Source organism: Loxodonta africana, unplaced genomic scaffold (assembly GCF_030014295.1).
Source record: "Loxodonta africana isolate mLoxAfr1 unplaced genomic scaffold, mLoxAfr1.hap2 scaffold_39, whole genome shotgun sequence".
Classification (NCBI taxonomy): Eukaryota; Metazoa; Chordata; class Mammalia; order Proboscidea; family Elephantidae; genus Loxodonta; species Loxodonta africana.
The window spans coordinates 1896249-1919056 of record NW_026975102.1 but is presented as its reverse complement, the minus strand read 5'-3'; the positions used below and the strand labels follow the sequence as shown (position 1 = coordinate 1919056).

The 22808-nt window shown below is 43.4% G+C and overlaps 2 long non-coding RNA genes across 5 annotated transcripts in view; one reads left to right on the top strand and one right to left on the bottom strand.

Moving 5' to 3' along the window:
* Window positions 1–22808, bottom strand: part of LOC135229559 (uncharacterized) — an 847392-nt gene that overhangs the window by 35509 nt on the left and 789075 nt on the right. The gene's annotated exons all lie outside the window — the stretch shown is intronic.
* Window positions 1–22808, top strand: part of LOC135229561 (uncharacterized) — a 690153-nt gene that overhangs the window by 7851 nt on the left and 659494 nt on the right. The gene's annotated exons all lie outside the window — the stretch shown is intronic.

The window sequence follows — 22808 nt, the reverse complement described above, 5'->3', positions numbered from 1 at the left end:
GAAGAATTCCTGAAGGTACCCAATAAACCAGCACAGGCTTATCCTGACGAGGAAACCCTGGTGGCACAGTGGGTAAGTGCTACGACTGCTAACCAAGAGGACGGCAGTTCAAATCCACCAGGTGCCCCTTGGAAACTCTATCGGGCAGTTCTACTCTGTCCTATAGGGGCAGGATGAGTCAGAATCGACTCGACAGCAGTGGGTTTCGTTTTTATCCTGATGACTTAAGATAAACCTTTATGGAGAAGTGCTACAATTTCATTCTCACATTAGAATTAAGTTTAGAGATTCAAGACAAATTTTACTCATGTAGGCGTGTAAACCAAAAATCCAAACCCATTGCTGGTGAATTGATTTCAGCACATAGCAACGCTATAGGACAGAGTAGAATTGCCCCCATAGGGTTTCCATGGAGCAGCTAATGTATTCGAACTGCCAAGCTTTTGGTTAGCAGCTGAGTTCTTAACCACTGCACCACCAGTGCTCCAAATATACTCTGGCCCAGTAGTTCAAATGCAACAGCTGCTCCTTGAAAACCCTATGAGGCAGTTCTACTCTGACCTATAGGGTCATTATGCATCAGAATGGACTCCAACCCAGCAGGTTTGTTCTGCCTACTGCCTCATCCCTATTTCATTTTCTCAGAGATAAGTTTCTCTGATAGTGTCAGATTCAGGAATGTGATGAAAAATGTCTCTTGTAGGGGTGGGGCCAAGATGGCAGAATAGTCAGATGCTTTGTGTAGCCCCTCTTATAACAAAGACCCAGAGAAGTAAATCGATTATATATGACAATCTAGGAGCCCTGAACATCAAAGGTGAAGTCACAGAATTGGACTTAGTGGCAGGGGGAGGGGGATGTGGTTCAGAAGCAGTGAGAGGTTGACAGATCTGACCCGGCAGAAACCAGCACCCTGCAGGCTGGATCGGATGGCATGTGCGGTGACGCAAGCAGTGACGCTCGGGACATGTTTTTCACATCAGAAGAGACCGAGTGGTAGAAAGTCTACACAAGCCTCCAGAACCAGTGAAAAGCAGTGCCAAGTTGGCAAAAGATAAGTACATGCATTTAAAATGCCACACAAATCAAAAATCATCCCCTTTGGGAAGAACATCTCTCCCATTTACCTGCTTCCTCCCTCTCTGTTTTTAGTCTTAGACCAGCTTCGGCTATTTCTGGGTCCTCTGGGCCAGAAGTAGGAACTATCACATGCCCTGGAGCAGGAACAAACAACAAAAAATAATCTGCCAGTTTCCCTAAGCTAGGAACTCAGGGAAGGCACAGACATAAGGGGTCCAAGGACTCTGAATGCCTTTCACCCTTGCATAGACCTGTGTGGGCCCATTTCAACAGCGTAGGCCCTCATTAGCACACTACAATTTTATTTTCAACTGTATCAGCTATAAAGTGGAGTGGCAGGTTCGTGATATTTGACAACGTTCTGCCAATTAAGCAGGGTCCTCACCTACCCTCATCAGTGACCTGAGGGTTGGTGGCTCCACCCACGTCACCTAGCCACCCAATTCAGGAGTCCAAGAATAAGTGGTGAATCCCAGTACTTACAACCAACAGCATTGGGTGCCCATGGTCTGGCTGCAAAACCCACCCACCTATGTGCTCTAGGGAACAGGGACATGCTTTCCTCCCAGACACTCAGGGGCAGTCATTCCCCCCACAGTAGCCAGACACCTGTACCTACACCAATCAACCCTGTCTATGCAGGACTGTAGGTGAGAGCCTAAACCACACACTTGGTGACCGACTACATGGACAACTGAGCTGAATCCATACAAGAAAAGTAAAAGGGCTCCTAGGCTCACATACCTATTAACAGCTCTGATCACCTGGTGACAGGATGTAAGAGCTTCAAGGGTGCCAATAATCAAACTAGCTCAACCAAGCAGCCTATTTGGGCATATTAAAATAAAACAAGAAGCTAGGACACAATACAACAACAACAACAACAAAAAAACCAAACCCAGTGCCATCAAGTAGGTTCCAACTCAGTAAGCAAACATGAAATAAATGAATATAATAACTTATTGATGGCTCAGAGACAAGTGTAAATATCAAATAACATAAAGAGGCAGACCATGATGGATTCAGGAAGCTCCCAAAACAACAAATCAAGAAATCTTCCAAATGAAGAAAAATTCCAGGAATTACTGGAGGTACAATTTAAAAGATTAATAGACCAAGCCCTTCAAGAGATCCAGGAGGAGATCAGGCAAAACGAAGAACAAGCCAAGGAACACACAGATAAAACAATAGAGGAACTTAAGAAAGTTACACAAGACTATAATGACAAATGTAACAGGCTGCAAAAATCCATAGAAAGACAGCAAGCAAATCCAAAAGAGTAACAATAAAATTTCAGAATTAGACAACCCAATAGAAAATGAGAGGAGCAGAATTGAGGCACTGGAAGTCAGAATTAGTGAGACTGAAGATAAAGCTCTTGACGCCAACTTATTTGAGGAAAAATCAGATAAAGTAATTTTTTAAAATTGAAGAAACGCTAAGAATTATGAGGGACTCTATCAAGAGTGATTGGAACACCAGAATCGGGGCGGGGGGTGGAGGATAACAGAAAACACAGTGAGAATTGTTGAAGACTTCCTGGCTAAAATCTTCACTGATCTTGTGAAAGATAAGAAGATATCTACCCAAGATGCTTACTGAACCCCACGCAAGGTAGATGCCAAGATAAAGTCACCAGGACATATTATAATCTTGCTTGTCAAAACCAAATATAAAGAGAGAATTTTAAGAGTAGCTAGGGATAAACAAAAAGTCACCTATAAAGAAGGGTCAGTAAGACTAAGCTCGGACTACTCAGCAGAAACCATGCAGGCAAGAAGGACATATACAAAGCCCTGAAGGAAAAAAAAAAAAAAAAATTGCCTGCCAAGAACTATATATCCAGCAAAACTGTGTCTCAAATATGACGGTGAAATTAGGACACTTCCAGATAAGCAGAAGTTTAGGGAATTTTTAAAAACCTAACCAATATGACAAGAAATAATAAAGGGAGTTCTCCAGTTAGAAAATCAATAACATCAGCTAACAACCCAAGACTAGAACACGGGACAGAACAACCAGATAGCAACCCACATAGGGATGTCACAAATAAATCAAAGCTAAAACACTGAAAATGTAGAAACAGAGACATCGATCTGTAAAAGATGACAACATTAAGACAAAAAAGAGGGACTAAATAATGTAGTCATAGATCTTTCATATGGAGAGGAAGTCAAGACGATATAAAGAAATAAAAGATTGGTTTAAATTTAGAAAAACAGAGGTAAATGTTAAGGTACCCAAAGGAAACTAACAATCCTACACATTAAAATAAAAAAAAAAAAAACAAGGAAAACATAAATTTTCGGCAAATACAAAAGCAACAACAAGGAAAAAGATGAAAGACTAAAAAGAAAAACGATTCAGCACAGAAAAAATTAATTAGCAGTAAATACAAAGGCAACAAAAATGAAGAGGATGGAAAGAAAATGCACAAAGAACAATGACTCAACAGAGAAAATTAAGTGGAATAAGGAAAATGTCAAAAAGACATACAGAAAAAAGACGAAAATGACAGCACTAAACTCATAACTATGAATAATTACGATAAATGTAAATGGTTTAATTGCACCAATAAGGAGACAGAGAGTAGCAGAATGGATTAAAAACCATGATCCGTCTGTATGCAGACTGCAAGAGACACACCATAGACTCAAAGACATAAACAAACTAAATCTCAAAGAATGGAAATATATATATATATATATCAAGCAGACAACAATAAAAAATAAGAGTGGCAATATTAATCTCTGATAAAACAGGCTTTAAAGTAAAATCCGCCACAAAGGAAAAGGAAATACACTATATAATGATTAAAGGGTCAATATACCAGGAAGACAAAATCATAATAAATACTTACATACCCAATGACAGGGCTCCAAAACGCATAAAACAAACTCAAACAGCATTGAAAAGAGAAATAGCTCCACAATAATAGTCGAAGACTTCAACATACCACTTCTGATGACAGACAGGATATCCATAAACAAGCTCAATAAAGACACGGAAGATCTAAATACCACAATCAGCCAACTTGATCTCATAGACTTAAACATAACACTTCACCCAATGGTAGTCAAGTAAACTTTCTTTTCTAACGCTCATGGAGCATTCTTGAGAATAGACCACGTATTAGGCCACAAAACAAGCATTAACAGAATCCAAGACATCAAAATATTACACAGCATGTTTCCTGACCATAAAGCCATAAAAGTCAAAATGCTGTCGTTCTCATACATTTTAATTTCTTACATATTTTAGACCCAATAAAGTCTATTCTTATTATGTTATGCAGTCAGTAATCCTCTATTTTTACCCATTTCATTAACTTTCATTCCTTCTTGCATCTTAAGCCTTTCACCTTATTTTCTTTCTGCTTGAAGAATACCTTTGGAATTTTCTTTAATGTGGGCATGCTGATGTTAACTTATCTAGGTTTTGTTTGCCTGAAAACAAAGGTCTTTGCTCATTCATGAAGGATGTTTTTCCTCAGCATAGAGTTCTGGGTTGCCATGGATTTTCTCTCTATAATTTAAATCTTATTGTCTTAGGGTTTTCACTATTTCTGTAGAGAAGTCATCGGTCAGTTTTTTTGTTTGTCCTTTAAAGATAATCTTTTCCATTCTTTAGTAGTGTTCAATTATTTGCTTTTTGTGGGGTTTTTTGTCTTTAGCTTCAGCAGTCCTACTATGAATTTCTTTGTATTTACCCTACATGGGTCTTATAAGGAAACCCTGGTGGCGTAGTGATTAAGCGTTATGGCTGCTAAGCAAAAGGTCAGCAGTTCGAATCCACCAGGCGCTCCTTGGAAACTCTACGGGGCAGTTCTACTCTGTCCTATAGGGTCGCTTTGAGTCGGAATCGACTCGATGGCAGTGGCTTGGTTCCTTTTTTTTTTTTTTTTTTTGGTTTGGGTTTTGTAAGTCTTCTAGAATCTGTAACTTGATATCTTTAATCATTTGAGGAAACTTCTCAGCCATAATCTCAGTTTTTCTGCCTCATTCTTTTTCTTCCTTCTTAAAGTATCTTATGCTGGATATTTTCATTGTATTCTCTGTATCTTATTTGTTTTTATATTATATATATTTTTCCTTTTGTCTATGCCTCTATTTTCTTCCAACATGTCTTCCACTAAATCTCTCTTCAGCATTTGTAATCTGCTGTTATATACATACATTAAGATTTTAACTTCAGCTATAGTTTTCAGTTGACTTTCTAAGTTGATCTGTTTTGTAGTTTCTAGTTTTTTGCCAAATTTCTAAGTCTTGCCTTTATTTCTTTGAACATAATAGAGTTATTTCAGTGTCTTTGTCTGATAGCTCCAATATCTAGTTTTTCTGTGGATCTCATTCTGTTATTTGTTGTTTCTACAGGTTTCACTCTTTTCTTTCTTTTTTAAAAAAATTGTTGATTATATTAGAGAGGCGAGGCCAAGATGGCAGAGTAGTGAGACGCTGCCAGTGATCCCTCTTAGAAAAAAGACCCGAAAAAACAAGTGAAGCGATTATATTTATGACAAGCTAGGAGCCCTGAACATCAAAGGCAAAGTTAGAAAACGGACTCAACGGCAGGGGGAGGGAGAGACTATTTGGAAGTGGAGAGGAGTTACTGGACCTGAATAGCCAGGAACCCTCAGGCACCGTTCCCTGGAGCGAGTGCAGTGGGGCTGGCAGTAGCGTTCCAGAGGCTCTTCACTCAGGGAAAGACAGCAAGTTGCACAGACTACTCACACCTCCAGAACAAGAGAAGAATGGCACTCGCAGCAAAAGCTAATTACTTGTGTTTATTTTACCACGCCCCCAACCCCCAAGCTGGCTTCAGTGGCTGTCAATTTCCCTGGGCCTGAGATAGGCCCCGGTACCACTCTGAGCCATTCTTCCGTCCTTGAAGAAGGTATAAGTTCACAACTGGGGGAAAGGTAATCTGCCAGCTCAATTAAGCTGGGGAGCTCAGGACAGAAGTAGCTCTTGTTCAGGCACAAACGGTCCATGGGCTTTGAATACCTTTCACCCCAGCATGGACCTGTGTGGGCCCATTTCAGGAGAATAGGCCCTTGTTGCCAGACTGCAATGGTTTCAGCTGGACGGTGGAAAGATGGGTGTTTGATGTTTGACACTGCTTTGCCTATTAAACAGGGTCTTCACCTACCCACATCAGGGGCCTAAGGACTGGTAGCTCCACCCACAATACCTAGCCACCTGTGACAGGGCTCCAAGGATAAGTAGTACCGCCCAGAACTTACAACCAAAAGCATTGGGTACCCACTGCCCTTCTGCAGAACCCACCCGTGTGCTCTACAGAACAGGGATGCACTTTCCTCACAGACACTCAGAGCACAGCTGTCAGACCCCTGCCTTGATCAGAGCCTGACCCCCTACTGCAGCCAGATACTTCTGCCTACACCAATAACCCCTGCCCCTCTAAGACTGTAGGACAGAGCCTGTACCACACACTTTATGGCCAACTACCTGGGCACCTGAGTTGAATCCATACAAGAAAAGTAAATGAACTCCTAGGCTCATATACCTGGTAACAGTGCTAGCCATCTGGTGATAGCACATTAGAGCTTCAAACGTGAAAATAATCAACCTAATGCACTCAAGCAGCTTATTTGGGTATACTAAAACTAAACAAAGGAAGAAGCTAGGATACAAAAAGCAAGCATAAAATAAACTAATACAATAACTTATAGATTGCTCAGAGACAACAGTCAATATCAAATCACATAAAGAGGCAGACACGGAGGCAGGACCAAGATGGCTGATTAGGTAGAAGCTTCCGCTTATCCCTCTTGAAACAAAGACTCGAAAAAACAAGTGAACTGATTACATAAAGGACAATCTACAAACCCTGACCATCAAACACAGAACTAAGGAGTTGACCTGAGTGACAGGGGAGTGAAAAGCCACACTGCAGCAGCGACCGCTTCCAGAGCCAGTGTCCCACGCCACAGCCTTGAGCCCTCGCAGTTTCCTGGTGCCAGAGTGGTGGGGCTGATTGTGGCTTACTGAGACAGGGAAGCACGGATGTAGGCCTAACCCTCAGGACCAACCTCGGAGGGGACCCAGGCAGCACACGCAGGCTCCACACAGACGCGGCTGGCAGGGAAATGAAAAACCACGGGGAAGCAGCGACTGGTTTTGGAGCCTGGAGTGCAGCACCCCAGAAAGGAAACCTTGGTGCTGGGCGTTGGACTAAGTGTGGGGGAGCTGATTGCGGCTTCCTGAGACAGTGTGAGCATGGACGCAACCCTAACCCTCTGGGACAGTCTCAGCAGGGATACAGCCAGCACACGCAAGCTACACAAAGCTCTGGAATCTCAGAAAAAACAGTCCTCACCAAACAACATAAGTAACTTTGTATATTTTGCCAGGCTACTCTCTTCTACATATCTGATTCCACCCCTCATTGCCCCAGCCAGCTTCATTAAGACTGGAATTCCCTGTGCCAGAGAGTGAAGTGCACTGCTCGATTTTTTTTCTTCTTTCTTTTCTAACCCATTCTCCTGGCCTGAGAAAAGCACCATTTAGCAATCAAAGAAAAAATCCTTCCCTGACTTCCCTAAACTGCAATTAACAATACAGAATCAGCTCCATCCAGGCATTAAGAGACCCATAGTCTTTGGCTTTCACCCTACAGGTAACTAGGTGGCTATTATAATGCAAAGGCAATTCTGATAGACATCTGACCATAATTGTTTTAGCTCAGCAGTGGAAAGGCAAGTTTTGGAGGTCAGATACCTCTCTACCTATTAAACAGAGCCCTCACTGGTCCACACCAGTGAAAAGAGGGCTGAGACTCCACCCACACCACCTAGCCACCTGCTAGAGGGATCTGAGAATAGTGATGTCTACCCTAGCATTGGGTGCCTAAGATACAGCTGCAGAGCTCACCCACCAGAGCACTCTAGAGAATAGAGCCACACTTACCTCACTGACACTTGAAGGAAGGCTGTCAGCATCCTGCCCTCCTCGAAATGTGACCCCCTGCCACTAATAGAAACTGGTGCATACAACCATCACCACTACTCCTCTAAGATAATAGGTGAGAGCCTACACCACACACTAGGTGACCAGCTATCAGGACACCTGAGCTGATTCTATTCAAGAATAGTGAATGGACTCATACACTTACATACCTGGGAACAGCTCAGGCAAGCTGGTAATAGGACGTAAGTGATTCAAAAGCTACAGCAATCACGATACCACAATCTAGTAGCCCATCTGGGTGTATTGTAACAAAACAAAACAAGAAGATAAGACTCAGTGAGCAAATATAAAAGAAAATATTACAATAGCTTATAGATGGCTCAGAGACAGCAGTCAACATCAAATCACATGAAGAAGCAGACCATGATTGCTTCTACAAACCCCCAAATCAAAGAATCAAAATCATTCCTGGATGTAGATACATTCCTAGAATTGCCAAATGTAGAATATAAAAAAATTGTATACAGAATGCCTCAAGACATCAGGAATGACCTCACAAATGAAATAAGGCAATCTACAGAAAAAGCCAAGGTATACACGGATAAAGCAGTTGAAGAAATCCAAAAGATTATTCAAGAACATAGTGAAAAAATTAATAAGCTGTAAGAATCCATAGAGAGATAGCATTCAGAAATCCAAAATATTAACAATAAAGTCACAGAATCAGACAACTCAATAGGAAGTCAGAGGAGCAGACTCGAGGAACTGGAATGCAGAGTGGGGGAGCTGGAGGATAAGGCAATTGACACAAATATAGTTGAAGAAAAATCAAATAGAATTTAAAACTATGAAGAAACCCTAAGAATCATGGGGGACTCTATCAAGAATAACTTGCGTGTGATTGGAGTTCCGGAAGAGGGAGGGATAACAGAAAATACAGAGAGAATAGAGGAAGATCTGATGGCAGAAAAATTCCCTGGCATCGTGAAAGATGAAAAGGTATCTACCCAAGATGTTCATCGAACCTCATACAAGATAGATCCCAAAAGAAAATCACCAAGACATATCCTCAAACCTGCCAAAACCAAAGATAAAGAGAAAATTTTAAAAGCACCCAGGCATAAACGAAAAGTTACCTACAAAGGAGAATCAATAAGTTTGCACTACTCGGCAGAAACCATGCAGCCAAGAAGGCAATGGGATGACGTATATAGAGCACTCAAAGAGGAAAAACTCTCAGCCAAGAATCATACATCCCGCAAAACTCTAAAACATGAAGGTGAAATTAAGATATTTACAGATAAACACAAGCTTAGAGAATTTGCAAAAAACGAACCAAAACTGCAAGAATTACTAAAGGAAATTCTTTGGTCAGAAAATCAATAATATCAGATACCAACACAAGGTCACAGAACAAAACATCCTGATATCAACTCAGATAGGGAAATCACAAAAACAAAATAAGATTAATTAAAAAAAAATTACTCAAAACAGGGAATCATTGATGTCATTATGTAAAAGATTACAACAGACAAAAAAGAGGGACTAAAATACAGGAGGCATAGATCTTACATATGTAGAGGAAACCAAGGTGATATAGGGTGAAACAAGTTAGGTTTTTACTTAGTCAAACTGGGGTAAATATTAAGGTAACCACAATGAGGTCTAACAATTCCATACTTCAAAATAAAAACCAAGGTAAACATAACGACTCAGCAAAATAAATTCAACTACTATAAAAAGGAGGAACACACATTCTACAAAGAAAAACTCAGCGCAAAAAAGTAAATGGAAAAATGAAATTGTCAAAAACAGGCATCAAAATGACAGCACTAAACTCATAAAAAAAAAAACTCATACTTATCTAAAATTACACTTAATGTAAATGGACTAAATTCACCAATAAAGAGACAGAAAGTTGCAGACTGGATAAAAAAACACGATCAGTCTGTATGCTGCATAAAAGAGACACACCTTAGACTTAGAGACACAAATAAACTACAACTGAAAGGATGGATAAAAATATATCAAGCAAACAACAATCAAGAAAGAGCAGGAGAGGCGATATTAATTTCCTACAAAATAGACTTTAAAGTTAAATCCACCACAAAGGATAAAGAAGGACACTACATAATGATTAAAGGGACAATTTACCAGGAAGATACAACCATATTAAATATTTATGCACCCAATGACAGGGCCACAACATTCATAAAACAAACGTTAACAGAATTAAAAAGTGAGATAGACACCTCCACAATTATAGCAGGAGACGTCAACACAACACTCTCGGTGAAGGGTAGGAAATGCAGTTAGGAGCTCAATAGAGACACAGAAGATCTAATTGCTACAATTAAACAACTTCACTTCATAGACTTATACACAACACTCCACCCAACAGCTGCAAACTATAATTTCTTTTCTAGTGCACATGAAACATTCTCTAGGATAGATCACATATTAGGTCATAAAACAAGCCTTTGCAGAACCCAAAACATTGAAATATTACAAAACATCTTCTCTGAATGAAAGACCATAAAAGTAAAAATCAATAACAGAAAAACCAGGGAAAAGAAATCAAATGCTTGGAACTGCACAATACCCTGCTCAAAAAAGACTGGGTTATGGAAGACCTTAAGGAGGGAATAAAGAAATTCACAGAATTCAACAAGACTGAAAACACTTCCTATGAAAACCTTTGGGACATGGTGAAAGCAGTGCTCAGAGGTCAATTTATATCAATAAAGGCACACATATTAAAGAAGAGCCAAAATGAAAGAACCGTCCCTACAACTTGAACAAACACAAAGAGAGCAACAAAAGAAACTGTCAGGCACCAGAAGAAAGCAAAAAATAAAAACTACAGCAAAATTAAATGAATTAGAGAATAGAAAAACAATTGAAAGAGTTAACAAGGCCAAAAACTGCTTCTTGGAAAAAATTAACAAATTTGATAAACCACTGGCCAGACTGACTAAAGAAATACAGGAAAAGAAACCAATAACCCGAATAAGAAATGGGATGGGCCATATCACAACAGATCCAACTGAAATTAAAACAATCATATCAAATTACTACAAAAAATTGTACTCTAGCAAATTTGAAAACCTAGAAAAAATGGATGAATTCCTAGAAACACACTGCCTACCTAAACTAACACACACTGAAGTAGAACAACTAAATAGACCGATAACAAAAAAAGAGATTGAAAAGGTAATCAAAACACTCCCAACAAAAAAAAGCTCTGGACCTGATGGCTTCACTGCAAAGTTCTACCAAACTTTCAGGGAAGACTTACCACTACTACTGAAGGTATTTCAAAGCATAGAAAAGGACGGAATACTACCTAACTCCTTCTATGAAGCCAGCATAACCCTGATACCAAAACCAGCTAAAGGCAACACAAAAAAAGAAAATTACAGACCTATATCCCTCATGAACATAGATGCAAAAATCCTCAACAAAATTCGAGCCAGTAGAATTCAACAACATATCAAAAAAATAATCCACCATAACCAAGTAGGATTTATACCAGGTATGCAAGGTTGGTTCAATATTAGAAAAACAATTGATGTAATCCACCACATAAAAAAAAGACAAGAACCACGTAATTTTATCAATTGATGCAGAAAAGGCATTGGACAAAGTCCAACACCCACTCATGATAAAAACTCTCAGCAAAATAGGAATAGAAGGAAAATTCCTCAATATAATAAAGGGTATTGATACAAAGCCAATACCCAGCATCATCCTAAATGGAGAGAGCCTGAAAGCATTTCCCTTGAGAACGGGAAACAGACAAGGATCCCCTTTATCACTGCTCTTATTCAGCATTGTGCTAGAGGTCCTAGCCAGAGCAACTGGGCTAGACAAAGAAATAAAGGGCATCCAGATTGGTAAGGAAGAAATAAAATTATCTCTATTTCCAAAGACATTATCTTATACACGGAAAACCCTGAGGAATCCTCAAGAAAACTAATAGAAGGGTTCAGCAAAGTTTCAGATTACAATACAAACACACAAAATCAGTTGGATTCCTCTATATCAACAAAAAGAACATTGAAGAGGAAATCATCAAATGAATACCATTCACAGCAGCCCCCAAGAAGATAAAATACTTAGGAATAAACCTTACCAAAAATGTAAAAGAGCTATACCAAGAAAACTACAAGGTACTACTGCAAAAAAAACAAAAGGGACCTACGTAATTGGAAAAACATATCTTGCTCGTGGATAGGAAGACAACATTGTAAAATTGTCCATTCTATCAAAAGCCATCTATAGATACAATGCACTTCCGATCCAAATTCCAATGACATTTTTTAAACAGATGGAGAAACAAATCACCAACTTCATATGGAAGGGAAAGAAGTCGCGGATAAGTAAAGCATTACTAAAAAAGAACAAAGTGGGAGGACTCACTCTGCCTGATATTAGAACCAATTATACCGCCACAGTAGTCAAAACAGCCTGATACTGGTACAACAACAGACACGTAGACCAATGGAACAATATTGAGAATCCAGATATAAATCCATCCACATATGAGCAGCTGATATTTGACAAAGGCCCAGTGTCAGTTAATTGGGGAAAAGACAGTCTTTTTAACAAAAGGTGCTGGCGTAACTCTATATCCATCTGCAAAAAATGGAACAGGACCCATACCAGGACCCATACCACACACCATGCACAAAAACTAACTCCAGATGGATCAAAGACCTAAACATAAAATCTAAAACGATAAAGATCATGGAAGAAAAAATAGGGACAACATTAGGAGACCTAATACATGGCATAAACAGAATACAAAACATTACTAAAAATGACGAAGAGAAACCAGATAACTGGGAGCTCCTAAAAATCAAACACCTATGCTCATCTAAAGACTTCACCAAAAGAGTATAAAGACCACCTACAGACTGGGAATAAGTTTTCAGCTAAGACATCTCCCCCTGGCACCTGATCTCTAAAATCTACACGACTCTGCTAAAACTCAACCACAAAAAGACAAACAACCCAATTAAAAAATGGGCAAAGGATATGAACAGGCACTTCACTAAAGAAGACATTCAGGCAGATAACAGATATATGAGGAAATGCTCTCGATCATTAGCCATTAGAGAAACGCAAATCAAAACTACAATGAGATTCCATCTCACTCCAACGAGGCTGGCATTAATCCAAAACACACAAAATAATAAATGTTGGAGAGGCTGTGGAGAGACTGGAACACTTATACACTGCTGGTGGGAATGTAAAATGGTATACAACCACTTTGGAAATCAATTTGGCGCTTCCTTAAAAAGCTAGAAATAGAACTACCATACAACCCAGCAATCCCACTCCTCAGAATATATCCTAGAGAAATAAGAGCCTTTACACAAATAGATAAATGCACATCTATGTTTATTGCAGCACTGTTTACAATAGCAAAAAGATGGAAGCAACCAAGGTGCCCATCAATGGATGAATGGATAAATTATAGTATATTCACACAATGGAATACTACACTTCGATAAAGAACAGTGACGAATCTGTGAAATACTTCATAACATGGAGAAACCTGGAAGGCATTATGCTGAGTGAAATTAGTTGCAAAAGGTCAAATAGTGTATAAGACCACAATTATAAGATCTTGAGAAATAGTTTAAACTGAGAAGAACATATTCCTTTGTTGTTATGAGGGGGGGCGTGAGGGAGGGTAGGAGAGGGGTATTTACTAAAGAGATAGACAAGAGCTACTATGGGTGAATGGAAGGACAAGAAGAGATAGACAAGAGCTACTATGGGTGAATGGAAGGACAACACTCAACACAGTGGAGGTCAGCACAACTGGACTAAACCAAAGCAGTTTCCTGAATGAACTGAACGCTTCAAAGGTCAGCAAAGCAGGGGCAGATGTTTGGGAACCATGTTTTCAGGGGACATCTAAGTCAACTGGCATAATAAAATCTATTAAGAAAACATTCTGCATCCCACTTTGAAATGTGGCGTCTGGGGTCTTAAATGCTAACAAGCGGCCATCTCAGATGCATCGATGATTCTCAACCCACCCGGATCAAGGGAGAATGCAGAACATCAAGAACATAAGATAATAACGAGTCCAAGAGACAGAAAGGACTACATGAGCTACAGACTACATCATCCTGAGACCAGAAGAACTAGATAGTGCTGGGCCACAACCAATGACTGCCCTGACAGGGAACATAACAGAGATCCCTTGAGGGAGCAGGAGAACAGTGGGATGCAGACCCCAAATTCTCATAAAAAGACCAGACTTAATGGTCTGACTGAGACTGGAAGGACTCTAGTGATCATGGCCCCCACACCTTCCGTTTACTCACTATGGGAACCATCCCCAAAGCCAGTTCATCAGACATGGATTGGACTAGACAATGGATTGGAGAGGGATGCTGGTGAGGCGTGAGCTACTTGGTTTGGGTGGACACTTGAGACAATCTTGGAATCTCCTGCCTGGAAGGGAGATGGGTGGGTAGAGGGGCTTAGAAACTGGCAAAATGGTCACAAAAAGAAAGAGTGGAAGGAGGGAGTGGGCTCTCCCATTGGGGGGAAAGTAATTGGGAATATGTAAGAAGTTGTGTATAAGTTTTCATGTGAGAGACTGGCTTGATTTGTAAACTTTCACTTAAAACACAACAAAAATTATTAAAATAAAAAAAAAAGAAGCTGACCCATGATTGCTTCAACAAGCCTTCAGAACAAAGACTCAAGGAATCTTCTGGATGAAGGTGCAATCCTGGAATTGCCAGATGCAGAATACAAAAGATTAATATACAGAACTCTCAAAGACATCAGGAAGGAAATGAGGCAAAATGCAGAACAAACCATGGAACACACAGATAAAGCAGCTGAAGAAATTAAAAAGGTTACTCAAGAACATAATTAAAAATTTAATAGGCAGCAAGAAACCATAGAGAGACTGCAATCAGAAATTCAGAAGATAAAGAATAAAATTACAGAGTTAGAAAACTCAACTGAAAGTAAGAAGAGCACAATTGAAGAACTGGAAGGCAGAATTACTGAGATTGAAGATAAAACACTTGGGACCAATATATTTGAAGAGAAACCAGATAAAGAATTTAAAAAATGAAGAAATCCAAAGAATCATGTGGGACTTTATCAAGAGAAATAAGTATGAGTGATTGGAGTACCAGAACAGGGAGGGCTAACAGAAAATACAGAGGGAACTGTTGAAGATTTGTTGGCAAAAAACTTCCCTGATATCATGAAAGATGCTCATCGAATTCCACATACGGTAGATCTCAAAAGAAAGTGACCAAGACATATAATAATCAAACTTGCCAAAATCAAATATAAAGAGAATTTTAAGAGAGGCTAGGGATAAAAGAAGTCACCAGCAAAGGAAAGTAAATAATAATAAACTTGGACTACTCAGCAGAAATCATGCTGGCAAGAAGGCAATGGGATGACTTATACAAAATATTGAAGGAAAAAAATTGCCATCCAGGAATCAAACCATAACCCTGGCCCTCTGGCCCTCTGGCCTTAGCCCTCTAACTCTAGGCCCTAAGCCCTGAGCCCCAAAGCCCCTAAGACCCTAAGCCCTTAGGTCCTAACCACCAAGGCCCTAAACTCTAACCCTAACCCAAACTGTAACCATATACCCTAAACCCTACAATCTAAACACCTACACCCCAAAACACTACACACAAAAACCATACACACTAAACCCTATACTCCAAGCCCCAAACCCTAAACCCAAACCTCAAGCCCCAAAGCCCAAACCCAAAACCTAACCGTAAGCCCTAAACCCTAACACCTAACCCTAAACCCTAACCACCCTAACCTTAACGACCCTAACCCTAACTACTCTAGCCCTAACCCTCGAACCCTAACCCTCTAAGGCTAACATGAAACCCTAACCCTCTAACTCTAACCCTCTAACCCTAGCCCTAAACATAACCCCAACCCTCAAACCCAACCCCAAACACTAAACCTCAAATCCCTAGCCCTAAACCTAAGAATGAGCCTAAGCCTAACCCTAACACAACCCTATACCCTAAACCATAACACTTAAAACCCTAAAACGTGAAACCCTAACACCCTTAGCCCTAACACATTTAACCCTAACATCCTAAATGCCAAAACCCTAAACACTAACACCCTTAACCCCAACCACTAACCCCTAAACCCTAACTTAAAGCCTAAGTCATCTAACCCTCTAACCCTAATACCCTAACTCTAAACCCTAAAACCTAAACCCTAACCCCAGCCCCCAGCCCTAACCCTCACTCTAAGCCTTAAACCCTAAACCCTAAGCCCTAAACCCTAAGTCCTAAAACCCTAAACTCTAAGCCCTAAGCCCTAAACCTAACTCTCTAACCCTAAACCCCAAAACCTTACCCCAAACCCATCCCAAACCCCTAACCTGAACCCCTAAACCCTAGCCCTAACCCGTAACCCTAAACCTCTAAACTATACCCCTAACCCTCTAACCCTAAGCACAACACCAACCCCAACCTCTGAACCCTGAAACCCTAACCCCCAACCCTAAGCCTCTGAACCCTAAGCCTAAACCCTCTAACCCTAAACCCTAACCTTCACCCCCTCACATCCTCACCTTCTCACTCCCTCACTCTATAATCTTCTCAACCTCTAACCCCCTCACCCTCTAACCCCTCACCCTGACTCCCTCAATCTCTAACCCCCAAACTCTAAACCCCAACCCTCTAACACCCACCCTCTAACCCCAACCCTCAAACCCCAAACCACAAATCCCAAACAAACCCAACCCCAAGCCTAAACCTAAACCCCTAAAACCTAACCCAAACCCTAATGACTAAACCCCAAAACCCTAAACCCCCAAAACCCTAAACCCCAAACTGCAACCCCTAACACCTAACCTGTAACTCCGAACTCTAACCTTAAACCCTAAACCTAACACCTACCCCCATCCCAAAAACCCTAACCAAAAAACCCAGCCCTAAACTCTAACCCCCAAACCCTAACGACCCTAACTCTAACAACCCTAACCCTAACATCCCTAACCCCAAACCCTAACCCTTTTTGTTAGCAGCAGTAGCACTTAACCACTAGCCACCAGGGTTTCCATGAGCAGTCACAGGAATAGACATATGCACACCCGTGTTCACTGCAACATTATTCACAGTAGCAAAAAGATGGAAACAACCTAAGTGCTCATCCACAGAGGAACGGATAAACAAACTACGGTACATACACACAGTGGAACACTACACGACAATAAAGACCAATGATGAATCTCCGAAACATCTCACACCATGGATGAATCTGGAGCGCATCATACTAAGTCAGTCACAAAACGACATATACAGTAAGAGACCACTATCATAAAAACTCATGAAAACATTTACGCACAGGAACAATCCTTGATGTTCACCAGGGAGACGAAGAGCGGGTAGAGAAAAGCTAACTAAACAATAACCAAAAAAACCAAACCCACTGCCGTCGAGTCGATTCCAGCTCATAGCGACCATACAGGACAGATTAGAACTGCCCCATAGAGTTTCCAAGGAGCGCCTGGTGGATTTGAACTGCAGGCCTTTGGTTAGCACCGGTGGCTCTTAACCACTACGCCATCAGGGTTTCCAACCAAACGACAGATATGTGGTAACTCTGGTGAAGGAAGAGACAGTACACAAGACTGGGAAATCAACCTCAGCCTCACTCTAACCCTAACCATAACCCTAAACCTCTTGTGCCCTAGCCTAGTAACCCCAACCCCCAACCACCTAAAACCTATACCCCTAAACCTAACTCCCAAACCTCTAATCCCCCAACCTGAACCCCTAACACCAAACCCTAACCCCTAACCCTAATCCTCTAACCCTTCTGCATCTCTGGGCCTCTCGACTCTCCGTCTATTTTCTCCCTCCAAATCCTACTAACACTCAGTGGAATTTTGAAGTTTCAGCTGTGCTTTGCTTCTTGTTGTCTCCACCGGTCCCATCAAGGCACTGCATCATTTGCTCTGCTTCACTATTCAGTTCCAAAACCATGGCTTAGAATCGCCTGACACTGAACTTCAGCGATTCGGTGCAAGGCCGCGAGAGGGCGCGCGCACCGCCGGTTCCGTTCTGCCCACCAGACCCTCGGAGCATGGGAACCTCCTGGACCTAAGCCGGGACTGACCTGGGTACTGCTCCAGTGGCGATAGCAGAAGCTTTTCTTCCCAAGGGACCCAACGCCCCAGGGCGCTCTCTCAATACTCCCATTAATGCTGTTACTATCCTAACCCACTCCTTCTGCGCGACCTAGTGGGTCCTCGACCAGGCCCAGCCTTCACGACCCGCACCCCCCTGCCGTGGTCACGTAGAGGAACCTGCAGGGCCGCGCCCTCCCCGCCCAAGCTCTGCCCCTCCATACCCTGATGCCCTGCAGGCCTCTACTAGGTCCCCGCCCAGAGGAGAGTTGTCGCCCTGCACGGGGTGGGGGGACACGAGTGAACAATCGGAAACCACACCCCAGGCACGAAGCCCACTGCCCATATTGAGACCATGTGAGCAGGGCTGCCCCGCCGACTGGAGCCTGCAGGGCATCACTCACGTTTGTCAGCTTCTCACCGCCCTCTGGGCTCAGGGTCCCAGAGCAGCCAATCCCCCCGGGGCGGGGGAGGTGGCCCGTCCGCAGGGGCTGGAAGATCGGGTTGGCGCCCATGGCCGGAGCGCTTAAAACCCTTATAAACCCTCATAAAAGGCCAGCTCCAGACCTTCAAATGTCAGCCCGAGAGACACCTAATCTCCTCCAACCTAAAAAAAAAAAAAACACACCCGTTGCCCTCGAGTCAATTCTGACTCATAGCGACCCTATAGGACAGAGTAGAACTGCCCCACAGAGTTTCCAAGGAGCGCCTGGTGGATTCAAACTGCCAACCTTTTGGCTAGCAGCCTTAGCACTTAACCACTACGCCACCAGGGTAACCCACGAACCCACTGCCACTAGGGTAGAGGCTCCAAATCCCGCCAGTGTGAGGAACCTTCAAATCCCCTCAGCACCAGAGACCGCGTCGACAGCGACCGGTACACAGCGCTGCACAAATGTTTAAGTTAACAAATGACCTGGTTGCTCAGGACCCCTTCCTGCTACCCCCACCCCGCCACCCAGAGGGGGAGCGGGACCCGGCATCCACACTGTTAACAGACACTGAATCGCTGCATCCACAAGGAGTAGGATCCCCGCGCTGCTCCACAGATTCCCAGGACCCCTTCCTTTCCCGGTGGGGCCGCGCCGACGCCCCAGCCCTGAGAGTAGACCAGCTGGGCGCGGGCGAGGGCGCGGGGTGCCTCAGCCTCCCAGGCACAGCGCCCAAAACAGTAAGAGGCAGCATGGCCTTGGGCGGGGGATCCCTCTCTCCCCGTCCCTGGCACCCTACGGAGTCTGGTGGGGGTGGGAGGAGGAATGGGGGCGAGTGCCCCGTCCTCAGTCTGGAGTCTCACCCGCCCGGGCGAACTCTGGGCCTTGGTTTCCCCCCTGGCACAGGGAGCAGGTGGGGGGCGGGGGGGAACAGGCGCCCATCCCCCAGCTTGGCCCGCAAAACTGCCCTGGGCAGAGTAGGGACCTTGGCGCAGCCCTGGACACGGCCTTTCTCCCCAAGCCCTTCAAGCCCCCAGGCCCGAGGGCACTCCGCAGCTGGATCCCGCGGCTGGAACCCCCCCCCCCCGCAAATCCATGGGGATGCAAATTTCGCAGACCAGCTGCGTCTCCCGGGCCAGAGGCTCGCTCTCGCAGCCCCTAGAGTGGCTGCGTCCACCCGGCCCCACGCCGCGTCCGCTCCTGGGGATCACTCCGGACGGGGTACGCTGGAGGGGGCGATGCAAGCTGCTAAACCAACGTCCGGACTCTTCAACCTCTGGAGCCCACGGGATGCTGGGACTGGGACCCGCCCTCCTGGCGCCTTCCTTCCACACCTTCGAGGGGCCAGGCTTGTTCAGTCTGGGAGCGGGCCCCTCCGTCCAGCTGCCGGAGTTTCATACCTTTCAGAAAACACGGCACGGAAAGCAGCACGAACACCATCCTCTCTAAGGCGCGCCATCCGGCCCGGGCCCCTCACCACCCGTCCGGGCGCTTCCGGGAGTAACTGGCTGGAGGGCGAGGAACATGGCTGCCGGCCCCCCCCAGCGGCCTGGGTGTGGGGCGGGCGTGGGGGGGTTGGGCCTCCAGAGGGGAGGGTGGGGTCTAGAAGCAAGGACAACGCCAAAGTGTGCGGGGTGAGGAGACGGGAGACGTCAGGAGAGGGCCCTCTCGCGTGCAGAGTTAAGTATTGGAGGTGCAACGGTTAAGTGCTTGGCTAACTGAAAGGTGGGCCGTTGGAACCCACCAGCTCAGGGGTTGAAAAGATCTGGAGATGGGCTCCCGTAAAGATTCTAACCAAACAAAATCCAAACCAGTTGCTGTTGAATCAATTCTGACTCATAGTGACCCTATAGGGCAGAGCAGAACTGCCCCACAGGGTTTCTAAGACTATAAGTCTTTACAGAAGCAGACTGCCATGTCTTTCTGCAAAGAACCAACTGGTAGATTCGAACTGTCCACCCTTTGGTTAGCAGCCGAGCTCTTAACCACGGTGCCACCAGGGCTGCGCCATAAAGACTGCAACCTAGGAAACCTTGTGAGGCAGTTCTAAGTTGTCGTACAGGGTTGATATGAGTCAGAATCTCTTGATGGCACACAACCATGATTGTACTAAGAAAAATTCCTCCAAGCAGCTGTCTACATGACCCCTGAAGCACACATGCATGCACGCTATCAAAGCAGTGCGGCCAAAGACAGGAAATTGGAATAGAGACATTATAGAGTGGACAGTGAAAAGTGATTTCTGAGGGGTATGCAGCTCAAGCGGAGGAGGTAGCATACAACTAAATGCCCTTCTCCTTCTATTGTTCAATGGTCTTGAGAAAGAATGTGTCCCAGGAATTAACTGTAGCCCAGGAGAACTTGAAGACAGCAAATACAGAGGACCGGTCAGGACGCCTCTGCAGTGGTCAGGGTGAGGAGTGATGGTGGTAGTGCAGGTGGGAACAGTGGGCAGGCTTGAGGTGTACTTTGGAGCTTGAGCTGCCAAGAATTGCTGGTGGATCAGACGTATCGGATGAGGGGGATGGAGAATCAAAGGTGACTTCTAGAATTCAGGCTACCGTGAGCGCATGGTCACCAGAGCCATTCTCTACCATGTGGAAAATCATGGAGGAACAAACTTGAGAAAATGACCAAAAGATTTTTTCTGGACATGTTAGATTTGCATGTCTGAGGTCATCCAAGTGTGGAGAACAGTTCCCAGCTGTGGATACCACTCTGAGGTAGAGTACTTTTCTGGGTTCTAAGAATTTGGAGATCATCAGCCTATAGCTGATTTGAAAGCCACTGGTGGTGCGATGATTATGCATTTGGTTGCTACCAAAAGGTCTGCAGTTTGAATCTACCAGTCGCTCCTTGGAAACCCTGTGGGGAAGCTCTATTCTGTCCTGTACGGTCCCTGTGAGTGAGAATCCACTCGATAGCGACTTTGTTTTGTTTTGTTTTGTTTTAATACTAAGGTCAGAAAAGTTGTGTGTCAGGGTTGTATTTTTTCACAATACTTATTCAAGCAGTTCGAATCTACCAGCCACTCCTTGGAAGCCCTATGGGTCAATTCTACTCTGTCCTTTAGGGTCGCTATGAGATAGAATCGACTCAACAGCAATGAACTTAGTCTTAGAGGAGCTCTTTGTCTGTCAAAGCTGAGAGTTTTACTTCATACTTTTTAAAACTGCCATGTCTCATGCTACGCGGCTACCCTTACAGGAGCATTTTTGGTGCTAACTTGACTTGTTCTTGGTGAAGGGCTCTGTATTCATTTTCTAGGGCTGCCATAGTAAATTACCAAAAACTGAGTGTCTTTAAAAAAACATATAATCCATACAGTCCAAGAAGCTGTATTATATGAAGAAGAAGGGGCATCAGGATTAGAGGAAGACTCATTAACAGCCTAGACATGCAGATGACACAACCTTGCTTACTGAAAGTGAAAAGGACTTGAAGCACTTACTGATGAGGATCAAAGACTTCAGCCTTCAGTATGGATTACACTTCAACATAAAGAAAACAAAAATCCTCACAACTGGAACAATAAACAGAGAAAATACTGAAGTCATCAAGGATTTCATTTTACTTGGATCCACAATCAACACCCATGGAAGCAGCCGTCAAGAAATCAAACGACATATTTTATTGGGCAAATCTGCTACAAAAGACCTCTTTAAAGTGTTAAAAATCGAAGATGTCACTTTGAGGACTAAGGTGTGCCTGAACCAAGCCATGATATTTTCAGTCGCCTCATGTGCAGCTAAAGCTGGACAATGAATAAGGGAGACAAAAGAACTGAAACTTGAATTATGTTGTTGGTGAAGAATAATGAATATACCATGGACTGCTAGAAGAATGAACACACCTGTCTTGGAAGAAGTACAGCCAGAATGCTCCTTAGAAAGGTGGGTGGCAAGACTTGGTCTCACGTACTCTGGACATATTATCAGGAGGAATCAGTCCCTGGAAAAAGACATCATGCTTGGTAAAGTAGAGGGTCAGTGAAAAAGACAAAGATCCTCAATGAGACAGATTGAGACGGTGGCTGCAACAGTGGGCTCAGACATAGCAATGAGAAAGGCCCAGGGCTGGGCACTGTTCCGTTCTGTTGTACACAGGGTCGCTATGAGTTGGAACTGACCCAACAGCACCTAACAACAACATCATAAACTCACTAGATCTCCTGGGGATCGAATGTCATATTCACTATAGAATAGA